At 46.7% G+C, this 15,641-nt stretch overlaps 1 long non-coding RNA gene across 8 annotated transcripts in view; it reads right to left on the bottom strand.

The window, feature by feature from the left end:
- LOC309516374 overlaps positions 1–15,641 on the bottom strand; it is a 105,690-nt gene that overhangs the window by 82,916 nt on the left and 7,133 nt on the right. For 7 of the 8 annotated variants that reach the window (XR_014212838.1, XR_014212839.1, XR_014212840.1 and 4 more), the window contains exon 3: positions 3,969–4,058. This is a non-coding gene — a long non-coding RNA (uncharacterized lncRNA). Of the gene's footprint in view, positions 1–570; positions 616–3,968; positions 4,059–15,641 lie in introns of all 8 variants that reach the window. The other variant, XR_014212837.1, reaches the window with a different exon arrangement.

Genomic DNA, 15,641 nt, shown 5'->3' with positions numbered 1-15,641 from the left:
TGCTTTTCTAGTCCATTTATTTACAGGTAAAACACATGAGCCCAGTATTACTACTAGATATTGCTATGGCCTACTGGATGAAGTACAGGCCACCCCAATACAAAACAAATGTGTATTAAAAAAGGCTTTCCTGTGATAATTTGGCCATAGTCCCTTTTTATTCAGGCCTTTGCCTGACTTGATCTGCATCCCTATACCCTTTTAAAAATGACTCTTTTGGGGTTTTTTTTAATTGGGTTGTTTTTGTTTATATTTTATGTACTTGATATTTTATGCGAACCGCCCTGAGACCTTTGGGTATAGGGCAGTATAGAAATTAAATAAATAATAATAATAATAATAGGTGCTAGGAGAGGATAGATTTATTAGATATTGTCTTTCCTTCCTTACATTTGTGAGTTCAGCAGAGTGTATCCCTTTGCAGTTTAAAAGGGAAGCTTAGGTAGGCTAGTTTTAGCTTTTTAGTTTAAGTAACACAGGATGCTTTAAGGCAGATGGGATTCGCCTGGCATTTCCAGCTTAAAACAATCACAAACTACATTGTAAAAGGTAAAAATAACATTTACTCACTCAGAATACTTGTTGCAGAATATCAGATACAGCCAGGGTTGCCACCTTTTGTCAGGCAAAATTTGGGACATTGCGGGGGGGGGGGATTGGGGTGGCTAAAAATTACCTGATACAGAATGAAATGACTTCAAAGCAATGCATTCCAATGGGTTCTTTCCAGTGCTAATCATACTCAGAGTAGACCCAGTGAAATTTATCGTTCTAAGTTAGCAATGCACATTTAATATCAACGGCTCACATCCTCCCCACCTGCTAAATTTCTGCCTGTCAGAAGAATGGTAAATGTAGAAACTCATCCCAAGAAATAGGTGGAGACAGCAACAAATTCTGTTTCTCATCCTAGCACAGCTTTGCCTCCAACATCCCTTTTCATATGATGCTAATGCATCATAGACAAGTTCATTCAACCACAAGGGTTAAATCTTCTCACATATTTGAGGCATTCTTAAAAAATCATCTGTTATCTATAGGCACTCATAGAATCAGATTTGTAGAGTTGGAAGGGACCCTGAGCCGGGTCATCCAGTCCAATCCCATGCGATGCAGGAATTTTAACTAGAGCATCATTTAAAGCACTCTTAAACTAGCTTAACAGGCATGGAGTCCCCCAAAGAATCCTAGTTTGTTTGGAGACCACCTATTCCTCTCCCAGATATACAATTCCCTCTGGGAAGACGGACAGCTTTCTATACCACTGTTCTTTCTCAGGTAGCAAAATGTCTTGGGTCAGCCAAGGCCTGCCTATTTAAACAGAGAGGAATGGCTTCCCTGAGCGGGTTACCATGCAGAGTTTCAGCTTTCAAAGGGCTAACCAAAGTTGTTGACCTTTTTTTAGGGTTGAAGTTGTTGAGGTTTCTTTAGGATTTTACCCCAGGAAATAAACTGCCACAGGTGCCGGATGAATCCAACCGGTGGGCCAGATTAGGCCCCCGGAACAGACTTTGGACATGCCTGGCCTAGAGATTCCACCAGTTTCTGCTTCCCCCCACCCCACATTTGTAATATCAGGGGTAACAAGGTTGGTCTGCAATACAGGAGTATAAGAAGTGCTGGAAAATCGGGTCCTCCCTTAAAGAGGGAGACCTGTGTTGTGGGTGGGTTCAATTGGTAAGCCACAACACCCGATTGGTAGGTCCTTTGTAGCTGGATGCAATCTGGCGAATGGGGTATAAGCCCTTGCATGTGACCCAGAGCTTCCTCTTTTGGCTTGTGTATCGGAACACCCGTCCACCTCTCCCTAATTTTAGGGCTTTGTGCTATTGACCTTGCTATGCCGTCGTGTGTCGTCTGTCATTGGGACAGGGGCACGGCAAGAATTTTCCCCACTTGGTTGGTTGGCTGTTGCCATTTGGGTTTCGCCTGCCACGTAGCAAATCGTCACAACTTGTAATGTTGCAGATAAGCTCTGGTTCAGGTGATAAGGATGGGAGAACACTCTCGCCATCCCTATGTGAAGGGTATTCCATTAAAGGAATCCAGGGACTCGATGGTTTGGTCAACCCGTGAGTGGGGGTTGTGCCCATGCCCGAGTCCAGGGAACATTTCGGTGGCAGAGATAGCCTGTTTCCGGCTTTCCGTTTATCCAGGTGTTCACCCTTGGCTGACCTATGCTGGTGCCCTGGGTCAGCGCTACCTGCATGGCAGAGAGCTAGTCTCACCAGAGCCTATGCAACCAGTCACTTTCTGTAATCAATAAAGCTGTGGCCTAAATTCTGCCACAAACCAAACCTAAAATTTGAGTCAAGTGTGAATTTAGTTAGGGGGGAGGTTTCTGTGTTGGAACATGCAAATGCTGAATCTTTCTTGTAAAAAACAACCCTACAACCAATTCTAACCATTGTAGGTGCTTACTTCAGACTGCGTAGATTCAGTGTGTAAAACACACCAGGTTTTAACCAAAGATCTTCGGCCAACTGGAGCACACTCTTTAGCTTTGAATCAGAAATGCAGACAATTCTCGCAAACGATTGTTACCATTTAAACCGCTGCCGTGAAGTAGGAACCCCACCAAAGGAAAGAAATATCCAGACTCTGATTCTTTTTCACATTCTCTGAGAAGCTATTGTAATAAAATCTGAAAGGTGTCTTGTCACATCAATGACATAATTGCACCTGCTCTGAAAAAAAGAGGGGGGCAACTTTCAGCTCTCGCTGAACCCCTGCCTGAAGATTCTAGGTGAACGTGGCCCATCACTGCTAATAATCACACAGGGAGAGAGTTCTCCCTCTGAAGCTCAACTTGGGAGATGAGTGGCTGCTAATTCCTTGCATGAACCCTTTGAGATGGAGCCAAAGTGTCTGCTCTGCTGGACTGAGTGATTCTCTGAGTGCAAATCAGAAGTACTTAGAATGTTATGGGTGTTTCATAACTGGAGAAAACATGCCTTTCAAACAACAACCACCCATTTCTGACAAAGGAATTGGTTTTAAGTGCAGGAATCTTCCAGGACTGCTGAGAACAGCAGACAGGAATAGCCAGCGTACCTTTGAAGCATGACAGATGACATAAAATAGATTTTTACTAAAGGTTGAACCTTTTTTCAACTTCTCTAGTCTGCCACATTCTCAGACAAGGGTTGGGGTTTTTTTGGGGGTGGGGCTTTGTGTGTGACTATTTTGCTTCCTCTCAGGGTGGCGCTGTGGTCTAAACCACAGAGCCTAGGGTTTGCCGATCAGAAGGTTGGCGGTTCGAATCCCCGTGACGGGGTGAGCTCCTGTTGCTTGGTCCCAGCTCCTGCCAACCTAGCAGTTTGAAAGCACGTCAAAGTGCAAGTAGATAAATAGGTACTGCTCTGACGGGAAGGTAAACGGTGTTTCCGTGCACTGCTCTGGTTCGCCAGAAGCGGCTTAGTCATGGCGGCCACATGACCCAGAAGCTGTACGCCGGCTCCCTCGGCCAATAGAGTGAGATGAGCACCGCAACCCCAGAGTCGGCCACGACTGGACCTAATGGTCAGGGGTCCCTTTACCTTTTATGCATAGGATTGCAGCCTTAAGAAGGAAAGAGTTGGCAAAATTAACTGAGAAGCTCAAGAATCAAGAAGACAAGATTTTAAAAAAAAAGAATGGGAAAAGTTTATAATGTATATACAAGACTATTTTAAGGAGGTTAAAACATTGGCAGGATTTACTTGTAATGGAACAGTGTGCATGGATAACGTAGAAAGATTTAAAAAAATTGGAGAAATAGTGATATGCAGTTGAAAATAGGATTAATAGGGCCCATGGAGGGGTGGGAGGGAAGCCAGGATATTCAGGGCAATCTTGACATTTGGATTTGGACATACAGAAGCTGTATGTGGACAAATGTAGGCTCCCTCAGCCTATAGAGAGCGAGATGTGCACTGCAACCCCAGAGTCATTCACGACTGGACCTAACAGTCAGGGGTCCCTTTTACCTTTTTAGTTTTCTTCCTGAATTGCCACTAGCGAAGCACCCTTCTGTTCAAAGCCAGTTCATAGCAAGATCTGTAGCTTAAGAGTCAAATCTAAAAGATGAAGAAATGAGTATGATGAAGCAGATATACCGTATTTTTCGCTCTATAACACGCACCAGACCATAACACGCACATAGTTTTTAGAGGAGGAAAACAAGAAAAAAAATAGTCTAAGCAAAATAGTGGATATATGAATTTTGTGGTTCATGCTGTGGTCACAGACATGTGATCTGTCAGTGAGTTTGGAGTAGCCCAATGCAAAAATCCTGAGGATCCATGTAGATCCATGCTTTGTAACCACAGAGGAGGGAAGGAAAGGGAACCATGGATCCTCTGCTCACGACTGCAGCAGATCCCCCCTGCCACCCGCAGGCATTCGCTCCATAACACGCACAGATATTTCCTCTTACTTTCTAGGAGGAAAAAAGTGAGTGTTATGGTGCAAAAAATACGGTACATCAAGGAATATTTAATGCAAAAAGAGCCGGTTTCCAGTGGTATATAATAATTATTTTGTATCAGTGATGGGGGGGGGAGCCTGTGACCCTCCCTAGATGTGCTTGGACTACATCTCCCATCATCCCTGAAGCCCTACAACTTTTGGAGAGGACCAGGTTCTCCTCCCCTATTTTATACAGGGCTACCAGTATAGGGACGCGGGTGGCGCTGTGGGTTAAACCACAGTGCCTAGGACTTGCTGATCGCATGGTCGGCGGTTCGAATCCCCGCGGCGGGGTGCGCTCCCGTCGTTCGGTCCCAGCGCCTGCCAACCTAGCAGTTCGAAAGCACAAAAAAGTGCAAGTAGATAAATAGGGACCGCTTACCAGCGGGAAGGTAAACGGCGTTCCGTGTGCTGCGCTGGCTCGCCGGATGCAGCTTCATCACACTGGCCACGTGACCCGGAAGTGTCTTCGGACAGCGCTGGCTCCTAGCCTCTAGAGTGAGATGAGCGCACAACCCTAGAGTCTGGCAAGACTGGCCCGTACCGGCAGGGGTACCTTTACCTTTACCAGTCTAATGCTTTACGGAGCAAGAGACAACTTGCTGCCCCAATCCGGCCGCACAGTATGGGTCTGGGCATGTATGGAGAGGGAGGCAGCATATGGAGGAGCCAACGTTACATAGAACATCGGGAATTGGACATCACAGTATAAATCAAGTCTAAATATCAGGGAGCTGGAGATGAGATGGAGCGGGTATGGCATTGCATAGAGAGGCATAGCTCAGCATAATTAGCATATTGCATTTTCTCCCCACTGCAAACACTTCTTTTTCTGTGGGAGTGAGAGAATAGCAAGTGGACATTGATGTAAGCATTATAAAAGACATTTTGAAAACCTGTAAGAATTGGGAGAGAGGGCATCTTACATCACCTCTGTGTTTTTTTTAAAAAACTAGGATCAATTTCCTGCTTCAACAGGCGCTGCCCTTCAAGCAATGCCACCCGTGACTCAGGAGTAGACTGCTATAGGAGTCCCATGCTGCCCAGCCATAGCAGAGCTCAGGGGCAGGAGGTCTCAGTCAAGTCTCAGGGGGCAACTTGCCTGGAGGCAGAGTCCATATGCAAGGTTCAGTCCAGTCCTCAAGTCAGGAGTATCTCAGTTTACGCAGTCAGATGGTCTGAGAGTCGAGAAAGCCGGGAGTCCAAGGTCAAGAGAAGCAAGAAGCAGCCAGGTCTAGCCAGGAATGACAAATGTTGTTTCCAGTAACTGACTGAGGCTGCAAATGCTGATTAAGAAAGCTGAAGCCAGCTGGTTCTCATAAGGAGCAATAAGGCTGATCGGCAGCAGGTGGACTCACTCTGCCTTCTGCTCCTTCAGGCTGCTGCTCAGCAGGTAAAGCCAATTCCTGGCCCATGACACAGACCAGGCTTCCTCAACCTCGGCCCTCCAGATGTTTTGAGACTACAATTCCCATCATCCCTGACCACTGGTCCTGCTAGCTAGGGATCATGGGAGTTGTAAGCCAAAAACATCTGGAGGGCCGAGGTTGAGGAAGCCTGGCGTAGACACTCAGGAGACCTGGCAAATCTAATCAGGGTCTTCAAGATGGTGCTGTTGATTGTCTTGCAGACATCAGCTAGTGGAGATGGGTGGCAGAACAGGCTGAGGCTTAGTGCATTTTGTTAGGATCTTCATCTGGGCTGTCTTTGGTGACCTGACTTTCTCCTGTCTCCGCTAGCCTTGCCTGTGAGTCCTGGAAGACCTGCTCCCCGGCCCTGACTGACTCCACCTACAAAAGCGGAGGCTGCGGAGGTGGCCAGAGATCATCTTGCCCTGAGTCCTGGAAGACCTGCTCCCTGGCTTGCAGTGGCGTAGGAAGGGGGGTGTGGTGGGTGCAGGCCACCCTGGGTGTCATCACTGAGGGGGGTGACAAAACGTCAGAAATATGAGTTGATAAAAGAATGGGGGGGGGGCTCACAAAACTTTTTAGTTCAGTCAACAAATGCAATGAAACGCGGCTGGCACTGGGCGCCACACCACAGGGGCCGGCACTTACCATGGGGTCTGCATGTGCCCGAGCCACGCGTCTCTCCTGGGAGTAACTGTTAGGATATTTCCGTTCCACCTTAAAAGGGAGCAGGATGTTTGTGCCACAGCCTGCGTATTTCCTGTTCACAGGATGTTTATGATTCCTATTGCTTTCGTTCTCTCTCTCTCTGTCGGAGACACTGACGCAGAACAGTCATGTCTTTCTTTCTTTTTTAATGTTCTTTTTATTATGTTTCCTTCATCATACACATACATAAAAAGAAAAAACAACGATTCGATAAAAGAAAAAGAAAAAATTCAAGTTCACACCATAATTGAGTGTTAAACAAAAAAAAGGCACTAAAAAAGAAAAAGAAGAAAAGTGAAAAAGAAGAAGAAAGGTACAGAAAAGTAAAACATATAACAATTAGGATACATTCACTTCCTTCCCTCCTGATTTCGGGTTTCTACTTTTAATAATTTCCTTTTACTGCTGGTATGGTTTTTAGTTTAGAACATCAGAAGTTTTATATCAGACCTGCTGTAGTTGGTAAGTTACTAAAGTTACCTTCAATGTAAGCCATGAACTTATTCCAGTCTTCACTTAACTTTGTATTTTTTTGATTTCTGATTCTTTGCGTCATTCTTGCCAATTCTATAAAATCAAATAGTTTCGTTTGCCAGTCCCTCACCGTTGGTAGGTTTGTACTTTTCCAATTTTGGGCGATTAACATTCTAGCCGCTGCTGTTGAATATTGAAATAGGATTTTATCTTTTTCCGGTATTTCTTTTCCAACAATCCCTAATAAAAAGGCCTCTGGTTTTTTGGAGAATGTGTATCTGAATATTTTTTTTTAACTCATTATATATCTGATTCCAAATTTTTTTCGTTTCCTCACATGTCCACCACATATGTATAAAGTTACCTTCCTTTGTTTTGCATTTCCAGCAGACATTGTTACCAGTCTTATACATCCTATTTAATTTTTCTGGTGTTAAATACCATCTGTATATCATCTTTTCTAAATTTTCTCTAATTGCAGCGCTTGCTGTGAATTTTATTCCCTCATTCCATAATTTTGACCATTTCTCATATTCTATGTTGTACACCAGATCTCTCGCCCACTTAACCATAACTTCTTTAATTTCTTCATCTTTTGTATCCCATTCCAGTAAGATGTTATACATTTTGGATAGTAACTTAGATTTACTTTCTATTATTTCAATTTGAAATTTGGATTTTTTTTCGTTCATTCCTACTTTCTTATCTTCTGTCCATATTGCATTGATCTGATGGTACTGTAACCAACCCTTCAGCTTCTCCTTCAGCTCCTCGTACGGTCTTAATTTCCAGCTGTCATGAAAGCTTACCAATAGGTCTTCATATGTCAATCTTTGCTCTTCCAGATTTATTTTTTTGATTGATAGGATATCTGTTGGGGACAGCCACCAGGGTGTTTTCCGTTCTAACACTTTTTTGTTTTCCCCCCAAACTTCATACAAAGGACCTCTAATGATGTGGCTCGAGAATCCTTTTTCTTTATTTAACCAAAGGTAGGCGTGCCAGCCAAACCTGTTATCTGCGCCTTCGAGGTCCAATAAATCAGTGTTCTCCAAGGTTATCCAGTCTTTAACCCAACATAGACAGGCAGCTTCATAATACAATTTCAAGTTGGGTACTGCGAGCCCTCCTCTCTCCTTTCGGTCTGTAAGTAATTTAAATCTGATCCTTGGCCTTCTTCCCTGCCATATGAATCTTGAAAGAATTCTTTGCCAGTCTTTAAATATTTTGGTCCCTCTAATAACAGGAATATTTTGAAATAAGAACAGCATTTTGGGAAGAATATTCATTTTTATTGCCTCCATCCTGCCCAACCACGAGAGGTTAGCTCTATTCCAAACATCCAGGTCTTTTTTAACTTTGTTCCACGTCGTCGAATAATTGTTGTCAGGGAACTGACATCGGAGGAAAGGGAAGTGGTAGGGCTCCCAGAGACTGGGAGAGAGTCAACAGCCAAAGCAGGGACCAGCAGGGGGAGCGCGGGGTCTCTGGAGGAGGATCTCAGTAATGCTGAGAGAGACGCAGCAGCCCAGGCAGGAAGCAGCAGGGGAGAGAAAGGGGTGAGAGACACTTCGAGCGAAAATAGCGGGGAGGTGTCAGAAGCAACTGCAGGGAGACCTATGCTTCGCCGGAAGCTGTCACGTCGTGAGTCCAGGAGACGCGTTTCCGTTAAGGAACTTCTTTGCTGGAAGCGCTTCCGCAGACAGCCACTGTCGGACTCTACAAGTGACTAGAGCAGACATGTCTGAGGAGCTCTGTCACACACAGAGGTTTGTGGGGTCGCACAAACTCTGAAGGGGCACTATTTTAAGCACAAGCAGCTAATCATCCCCTGATAGCAGTCCGACAGTCTCTGTACGCTGCCTGTGCAGGAGAAGGCATCATGAGCGACCCAGCAGGAGCCGGAGCCGCAGGGGGTGGAGCTGGTCCAAGCTTGGAAGACAGATGCCGAGCATTGGAGGTCCAACTTGCGCTGCAGACGGCGAGGCTCGAGGAGAGGAGGGCTCAAGATGCAGACAAGAAGGGGAGAACCACTCAGTTCCCCAGAAAGGTACCAGGATTAGTGCAGAAGTTTGGGGGGGACCCCAAGGATTACCATGCCTTTAGGACTGAAATGCAATATGCCCTGAATGTGCAGTTTGATGAGTTCCCTGATGAGGAATCCCGAGTTGCTTTCGTAATTGGGCATCTTGAGAAGGGGGCGCGAGATTGGGTTCGACCCCTGATGGCAACGCACAACGATATCCTGAAGGACACTATGAAATTCTTTCGTGCAATGGATATCATGTTCTCCAGCGATATTGAGGAGGGGGTAGTGCGCAGACAGCTAATGGCTTGCAAGCAGGGAAGCAGATCTGTCCGTGAGTACTGGACTGAATTTACCATGCTGATTCACAGATTGGGGTGGGATTTATCGGCAGCACCCATTCAGATGCTATTTGAAGAAGGTCTTTCTTCAGCTGTGAAAGACGAGCTGGCCAGGAGCCCCAGGGCGGTGTCTATGGATCAGCTGACCAAATCTGCGCTGACCATTGGAGCGCGCCAGGAGGCAAGAGCCTTGGAGAGGCGGGAAGGGAGAGGGGAACGTTGGAAGGAGTTACGCATTCCAGACATTCCTGAGCCAGCTTTCCCGCCGGCAGAGCCGATGGAAATCGGAACAGCCCGCGCGCGCGCAGTTTCAAAGCCCAGTGAGGGGGCGAAGAAGGAGGGAAAGGGACCCCGGAAATGCTATCTCTGCCAACAGCCAGGCCACTTTGCCAGAGTCTGCCCCCAGAGGAAGGAATGGCAAGGGATGGTGGGAACTGTTGAGGGGGAAGAGCAGGGAGAAACGGAGCAGGTAAAAGCCAACGCCTGGTTGCCAGCAGGGCACTGCAGCCAGGCCAAAGAGCAGTGAAAGTGCCCCTTCCCCAAGTGCCAGTGCCAGAAGCTCCTCGACCTGCTCTAGTGATTGAAGTGTCGCTAGAGTTGCAAAATGGACACCCCCTAAAAATAAAGGCGCTGTTGGACTCAGGCAGCTCCTGCAATTTCATGAGCAAGGAGTTTGCTGCTGAACACCAGATACAGACTATCCCCTTAAGCAACCCCCTGCAGGTGACCACGATCGATGGCAGAGAACTGTTGGGAGGAGGCGTCAGCTTGCAGACCATCCCAATGATAATGAGGGTGGCAAGGCACACAGAACTGATAGCGTTTAATGTGGCCACCTTGGGAGGCGCTCCCATTATTTTGGGAATGAGCTGGCTAGCCCTACATGATCCGCTGGTGGGCTGGCATCAAAGAGTGGTTTCCTTCGGTTCCGCACATTGCTTAGAACACTGCAGGGGGGAAAAGGGGTCAGCAGGGGCCCAAGCCACCCTAGCAGGGACGGAAGTGATGGAGAAGGGGAAGGTGCCATCACAGTATGCTGATCTCAGCGACGTGTTCAGCGAGAAGGAAGCTGACCAACTACCCCCGCATAGGCCCTTTGATTGCCAGATCAATTTACTCCCTGGAGCACAGCTTCCTGTAGGCAGGTTGTATGCCATGTCAGACAGGGAGATGCAGGAGTTGCGAGCGTTCATTGACAAGAACCTGAAGAGAGGCTTCATCAGAGAGTCCAAGGCAGCGGGGGGTAGCCCAGTGTTTTTTGTGGATAAAAAAAACACGGACAAGCCGAGGCTGGTATGTGACTTTCGGGCCCTAAATGCAGTGACAGAGCCGGTGGCTTTTCCTATGCCCAGGATTGATGATATTTTGACCAGGGTGCGAAAAGGAAAGATTTTTACAAAGCTGGACCTAAGGGGGGGCGTACAACCTGATACGTATAAGGAAAGGGGATGAATGGAAGACCACCATGTTCACCCCTTTGGGGGCATTTGAATATCTCGTTATGCCTTTTGGATTACAAGCAGGCTCCGCGTGTTTTCAAGCCTTTATGAACCATGTACTGGGGCCTTTGCTCTACAAGAATTGCGTGGCCTTCTTAGATGACGTGTTGGTGTATTCGGAGAATGAGGAGCAACATGTGAGAGACGTCAGAGAAGTGTTGAGCAGGCTGCAAGCCAACAGACTGTGGGTGAAACTGGAGAAGTGTCAGTTTCATACCAAGGAGGTGGAATTCCTGGGGTACCGCTTGTCAGACAAGGGGTTGGCCATGGACCCCGGCAAGGTTCAAGCGGTGCTGGAATGGAAAACACCCAAGACTAAGAAGGATGTGCAGAGGTTCCTAGGGTTTGGAAACTTTTATCGTAAGTTCATCCGAAACTTCGCTCACCTGACGGCGCCCATCACGGACTGTCTCAGCAGCAAAAAGAAGTTTGTTTGGACGGGGGAGGCGGAGCGAGCGTTTGAGGAACTGAAAAAGGCCTTCGCCTCTGACGAACAACTTCTACATGTGGATTTACAAAAAAAGCTGAGGGTCGAAACAGACGCTTCTGACAGAGCCATAGGGGCGGTGCTTCTTCTGCAGCCGGGGAAGGAGGGGTCCGAGTGGCGACCGTGTGCCTTCTTTTCGCGAAAGCTGAACAAATCTGAGAGAAACTACACGGTGTACGACCGGGAACTTCTTGCGATTTATGAGGCCTTCCGGAGATGGAGGCACCTACTAATTGGTGCACAACAGAAGGTGCAAGTGCGCACGGACCATAAGAATCTAGAGTATTGGAGAACTGCGCGAGTGCTCAACCAACGGCAGTTGAGATGGGCCCAGGAGTTCTCCAAATTTAACTTTGAGATTTGTTACGTACCAGGCCCGGAGAACGTTAGGGCGGACGCTCTCTCACGCAAACCTGAATATTTGGAGGGAGAGGGTGCACCCGAAGAGACCCATGTCATTCCCGAGGACCGCTGGGTGTGTGGGGCGGCATTGGTGGGGCTAAGGGAACTGATAGAGGGAACGGTGCAGGATGAATATGCCCAGGACAAACTCAGGAGTCTCAGGAGGGAGGGAGACAAACCCGGGGGTTTTGAGGAGAGAAACGGGGCGTTGTACTACAAGGGAGCGTTATACGTACCTGAAGGAGAATTGAGGGAAAAGGTACTCAAGCAACTGCACGATAGCCCCACAGCAGGGCATTTTGGGCAACACAAAACCATGTGGCTGGTTACCAGGGAATTCTGGTGGCCCAAGGTCAGGGAAGATGTGAGGGAGTATGTGAGAGGGTGTGACCGATGTCAACGAGCCAAGGGGGAGAGGCGGGCACCGGCAGGTTTATTAGAACCACTACCCACGCCGGAAAGACCATGGGAGGCAGTGGCAATAGATTTTATGACTGATCTGCCCAGGTCCAAAGGGAAGACAGCCATTATGGTTGTGGTAGACCTGTTAACCAAGATGGCCCACTTTATAGCCTGCTCACATGCGGTCACAGCAGAAGAAACCGCTAAATTGTTTGTGGAAAATGTGTTTAGATTGCATGGTGCCCCCTTGAGGGTGGTTTCGGACCGAGGGAAACAATTTACTTCCAGGTTCTGGAGGAAGCTCATGAGCTTATTGCATGTAGAGGTGAATTTTTCCACTGCCCGCCATCCAGAAACCAACGGGCAGGCGGAAAGAGCTAATGGTGTCCTCCAGCAATATTTGAGGTGTTATGTGAATGACAGAGAGAATGATTGGGTGGAGAAGCTGGCGTTGGCAGAATTTGCCTATAACAATGCGGAGAACGTGTCCACGGGAATGAGCCCTTTTTTGGCCAATCACGGGTGTCATCCCCGAGCCTTCCCAGGGGGGGAGGGGGAGAACTGGAGCGTTCCAGTCGCAGAACAGTTCGTTGAAGAAATGGAAGCGATCCATCGCCAGCTCCAACTTAATTTAAACAGGGCGAAGGAGGAATATAAGAGGCAGGCAGACAAAACCAGAAGGGAAGGAGAAAGCATTAGGGTGGGGGACCAGGTGTGGTTGTCCACCCAAGGGTTACCATTTAAAGGAGGTTGTAAGAAGTTAAGACCCAAAAGGCTGGGCCCATTTGAAGTCACGCAACAGGTCAACCCAGTGGCTTTCAGACTCCGGTTACCGAACCACATGAAGTTGCACCCAGTGTTCCACAGATCATTGCTGTCACCGTATATAGGGGACAGAGAGGGGAGGGTCAATAGGGGACCAGCTATGGAGGAAAAAGAACACAGCTACCATGTAGCGGAGATTCTCGATTCCAGGTGGAGGGGAGAGCAAGTAGAGTATTTGGTAATGTGGGAAGGGGAGCCGGAGTCGGAAAACACCTGGGTCAGGGCAGAGGATGTAGATGACGAGGTTTTGATTGAAACTTTTCATCAGAGATTCCCTCGGAAACCCCAGCCAGTGGCGAGGTTCCGGAGGGAATACTTCGCCACCACCGACGAAGAAGAAGAGTTGGAGGGGTTCGCTGATTCCGAGGTGGAGGAGGATTCAGCGAGTCGGAACGAAGACCGATGGAGGGAAATGTTCGAGACGTCGGAAGATGAAGAGGATTCTTTTAGGGGTTTCAGCTCCTCACCGCCCAGAGGAGAGAGTAGGGGCGGGGGAGAGGGGGGCCCTGGAGGGGAGGTGGATGTCAGGGAACTGACATCGGAGGAAAGGGAAGTGGTAGGGCTCCCAGAGACTGGGAGAGAGTCAACAGCCAAAGCAGGGACCAGCAGGGGGAGCGCGGGGTCTCTGGAGGAGGATCTCAGTAATGCTGAGAGAGACGCAGCAGCCCAGGCAGGAAGCAGCAGGGGAGAGAAAGGGGTGAGAGACACTTCGAGCGAAAATAGCGGGGAGGTGTCAGAAGCAACTGCAGGGAGACCTATGCTTCGCCGGAAGCTGTCACGTCGTGAGTCCAGGAGACGCGTTTCCGTTAAGGAACTTCTTTGCTGGAAGCGCTTCCGCAGACAGCCACTGTCGGACTCTACAAGTGACTAGAGCAGACATGTCTGAGGAGCTCTGTCACACACAGAGGTTTGTGGGGTCGCACAAACTCTGAAGGGGCACTATTTTAAGCACAAGCAGCTAATCATCCCCTGATAATTGTCTTCAATTAAGTTTATATTTTTGGATGTAAGCCAAATTCCCAAATATTTTATTTTTTTAGCCACTTTGATTCCTTATTGTCTCTCTAATTTTTCCTTCACATCGTTCCTCAGATTCTTTGTCAACATTTTTGTCTTTGATCTATTCAGTTTAAAGCCCGATAATCTGCCGTATTCCTCTAGTGTTTCCAGCGCTTTGTCGATACTTCCTTGCGGCTCTTCTAATGATAACATCAGGTCATCCGCGTAGGCTTTTAATTTGAATTCCTTTGATCCTATTTTAATCCCTCGTATCTCAGGCGTTGATCTTATTTTGTTCGTCAGGACTTCTAAAACCATAATAAATAAAAGCGGGGAGAGAGGGCATCCCTGCCTTGTTCCTTTTTCAATTTGGAATGTGTTTGTAAGATTATTGTTTATTACCAATTTGGCAAATTGATTTGAATATATTGCCTGTATTCCTTTCAAGAATTCGCCCTCTATTCCTGCCTTTTCTATAGTTTTTGATAAAAACAACCAAGAGACGTTATCGAACGCCTTTTCCGCGTCTATAAAGATCAAGGCTGCTGATATGTCATTATTTGTTTCCAAATATTCAATTAAATTTATGATATGCCTCACATTATCTTTCGGGAACCTATTTGGGAGGAAGCCTGCTTGATCTTTGTGGATTAGGTTTGATAGGCACTTTTTCAATCTGTTTGCCATAATGTCAGCATATATTTTATAGTCGTTATTCAATAGAGATATTGGCCTGTAGTTCTTGATGCACATTTTGTCTGTGTCTGGTTTTGGGATTAGTGTTATGAAAGCTTCCCTCCAAGACTCAGGTATTCTCCCTCCTCCTAAAATGTTATTCATAGTATCGCAAAGCACTGGTGACACTTGGCTTCCCAGAACTTTGTAATATTTAGCCGAGAGAAGTCCGGTCCTGGTGCTTTTCCTACTTTCATTTTTTTCATCGCGTTCTGAACCTCTTCTATGTTAATGGGTCTATTTCATAGAATCATAGAGTTGGAAGAGACCACAAGGGCCATCGAGTCCAACCCCCTGCCAAGACTTTAGTTGAAGTCTTTCTTCTTCTGTAATGATCTTCCCTTTACAGCTCTTTAAATATCTTTCTATTTGGGTTGGGTCTTCTTCTCCTTTCTTGTATAACTTCTCATAGAATTTAAGAAAGTTTTCTTGTATTCTTTTTGGGTCTACTATCAATTCTTCCTCTACCTTTATTTTGTTTATCACATTCTGTTTCTGTCTTTTTCTCAGTTGCCAAGCTAAGAATTTTCCCGTTTTGTTCGCTGATTCGAAATATCTTTGCCTCATTGATTTAATTTTCCATTCAATTTCTTGGCTCGTAAGCATTGAATATTGTGTTTGTAATATTTTTATTGTTTGAATGCTTTGTTCATCTTTCGGGTGATCTATTATTTTTTTCTCGTACTCGCTTAGCTGATTGAGAATTTCTTCCTTCTTTTGCTGTCTTATTTTCTTCTTGTAATTGTTTTGCTGAATAAACAGGCCTCTTAATACCGCCTTACTGGCATCCCATACCACTTCTATATTTGTTCCTGTGTTCAGATTCAAATCGAAATATTCTTTTAGAGTGGCTTTAGCTTTTTCAATAACCTCATCATTGTCTAA

The sequence above is a fragment of the Podarcis vaucheri genome (assembly GCF_965113315.1).
Source record: "Podarcis vaucheri genome assembly, chromosome: 13".
NCBI lineage: Eukaryota > Metazoa > Chordata > Lepidosauria > Squamata > Lacertidae > Podarcis > Podarcis vaucheri.
The sequence above is the reverse complement of the archived record's forward strand: the minus strand, read 5'-3'. Positions and strand labels throughout refer to the sequence as shown.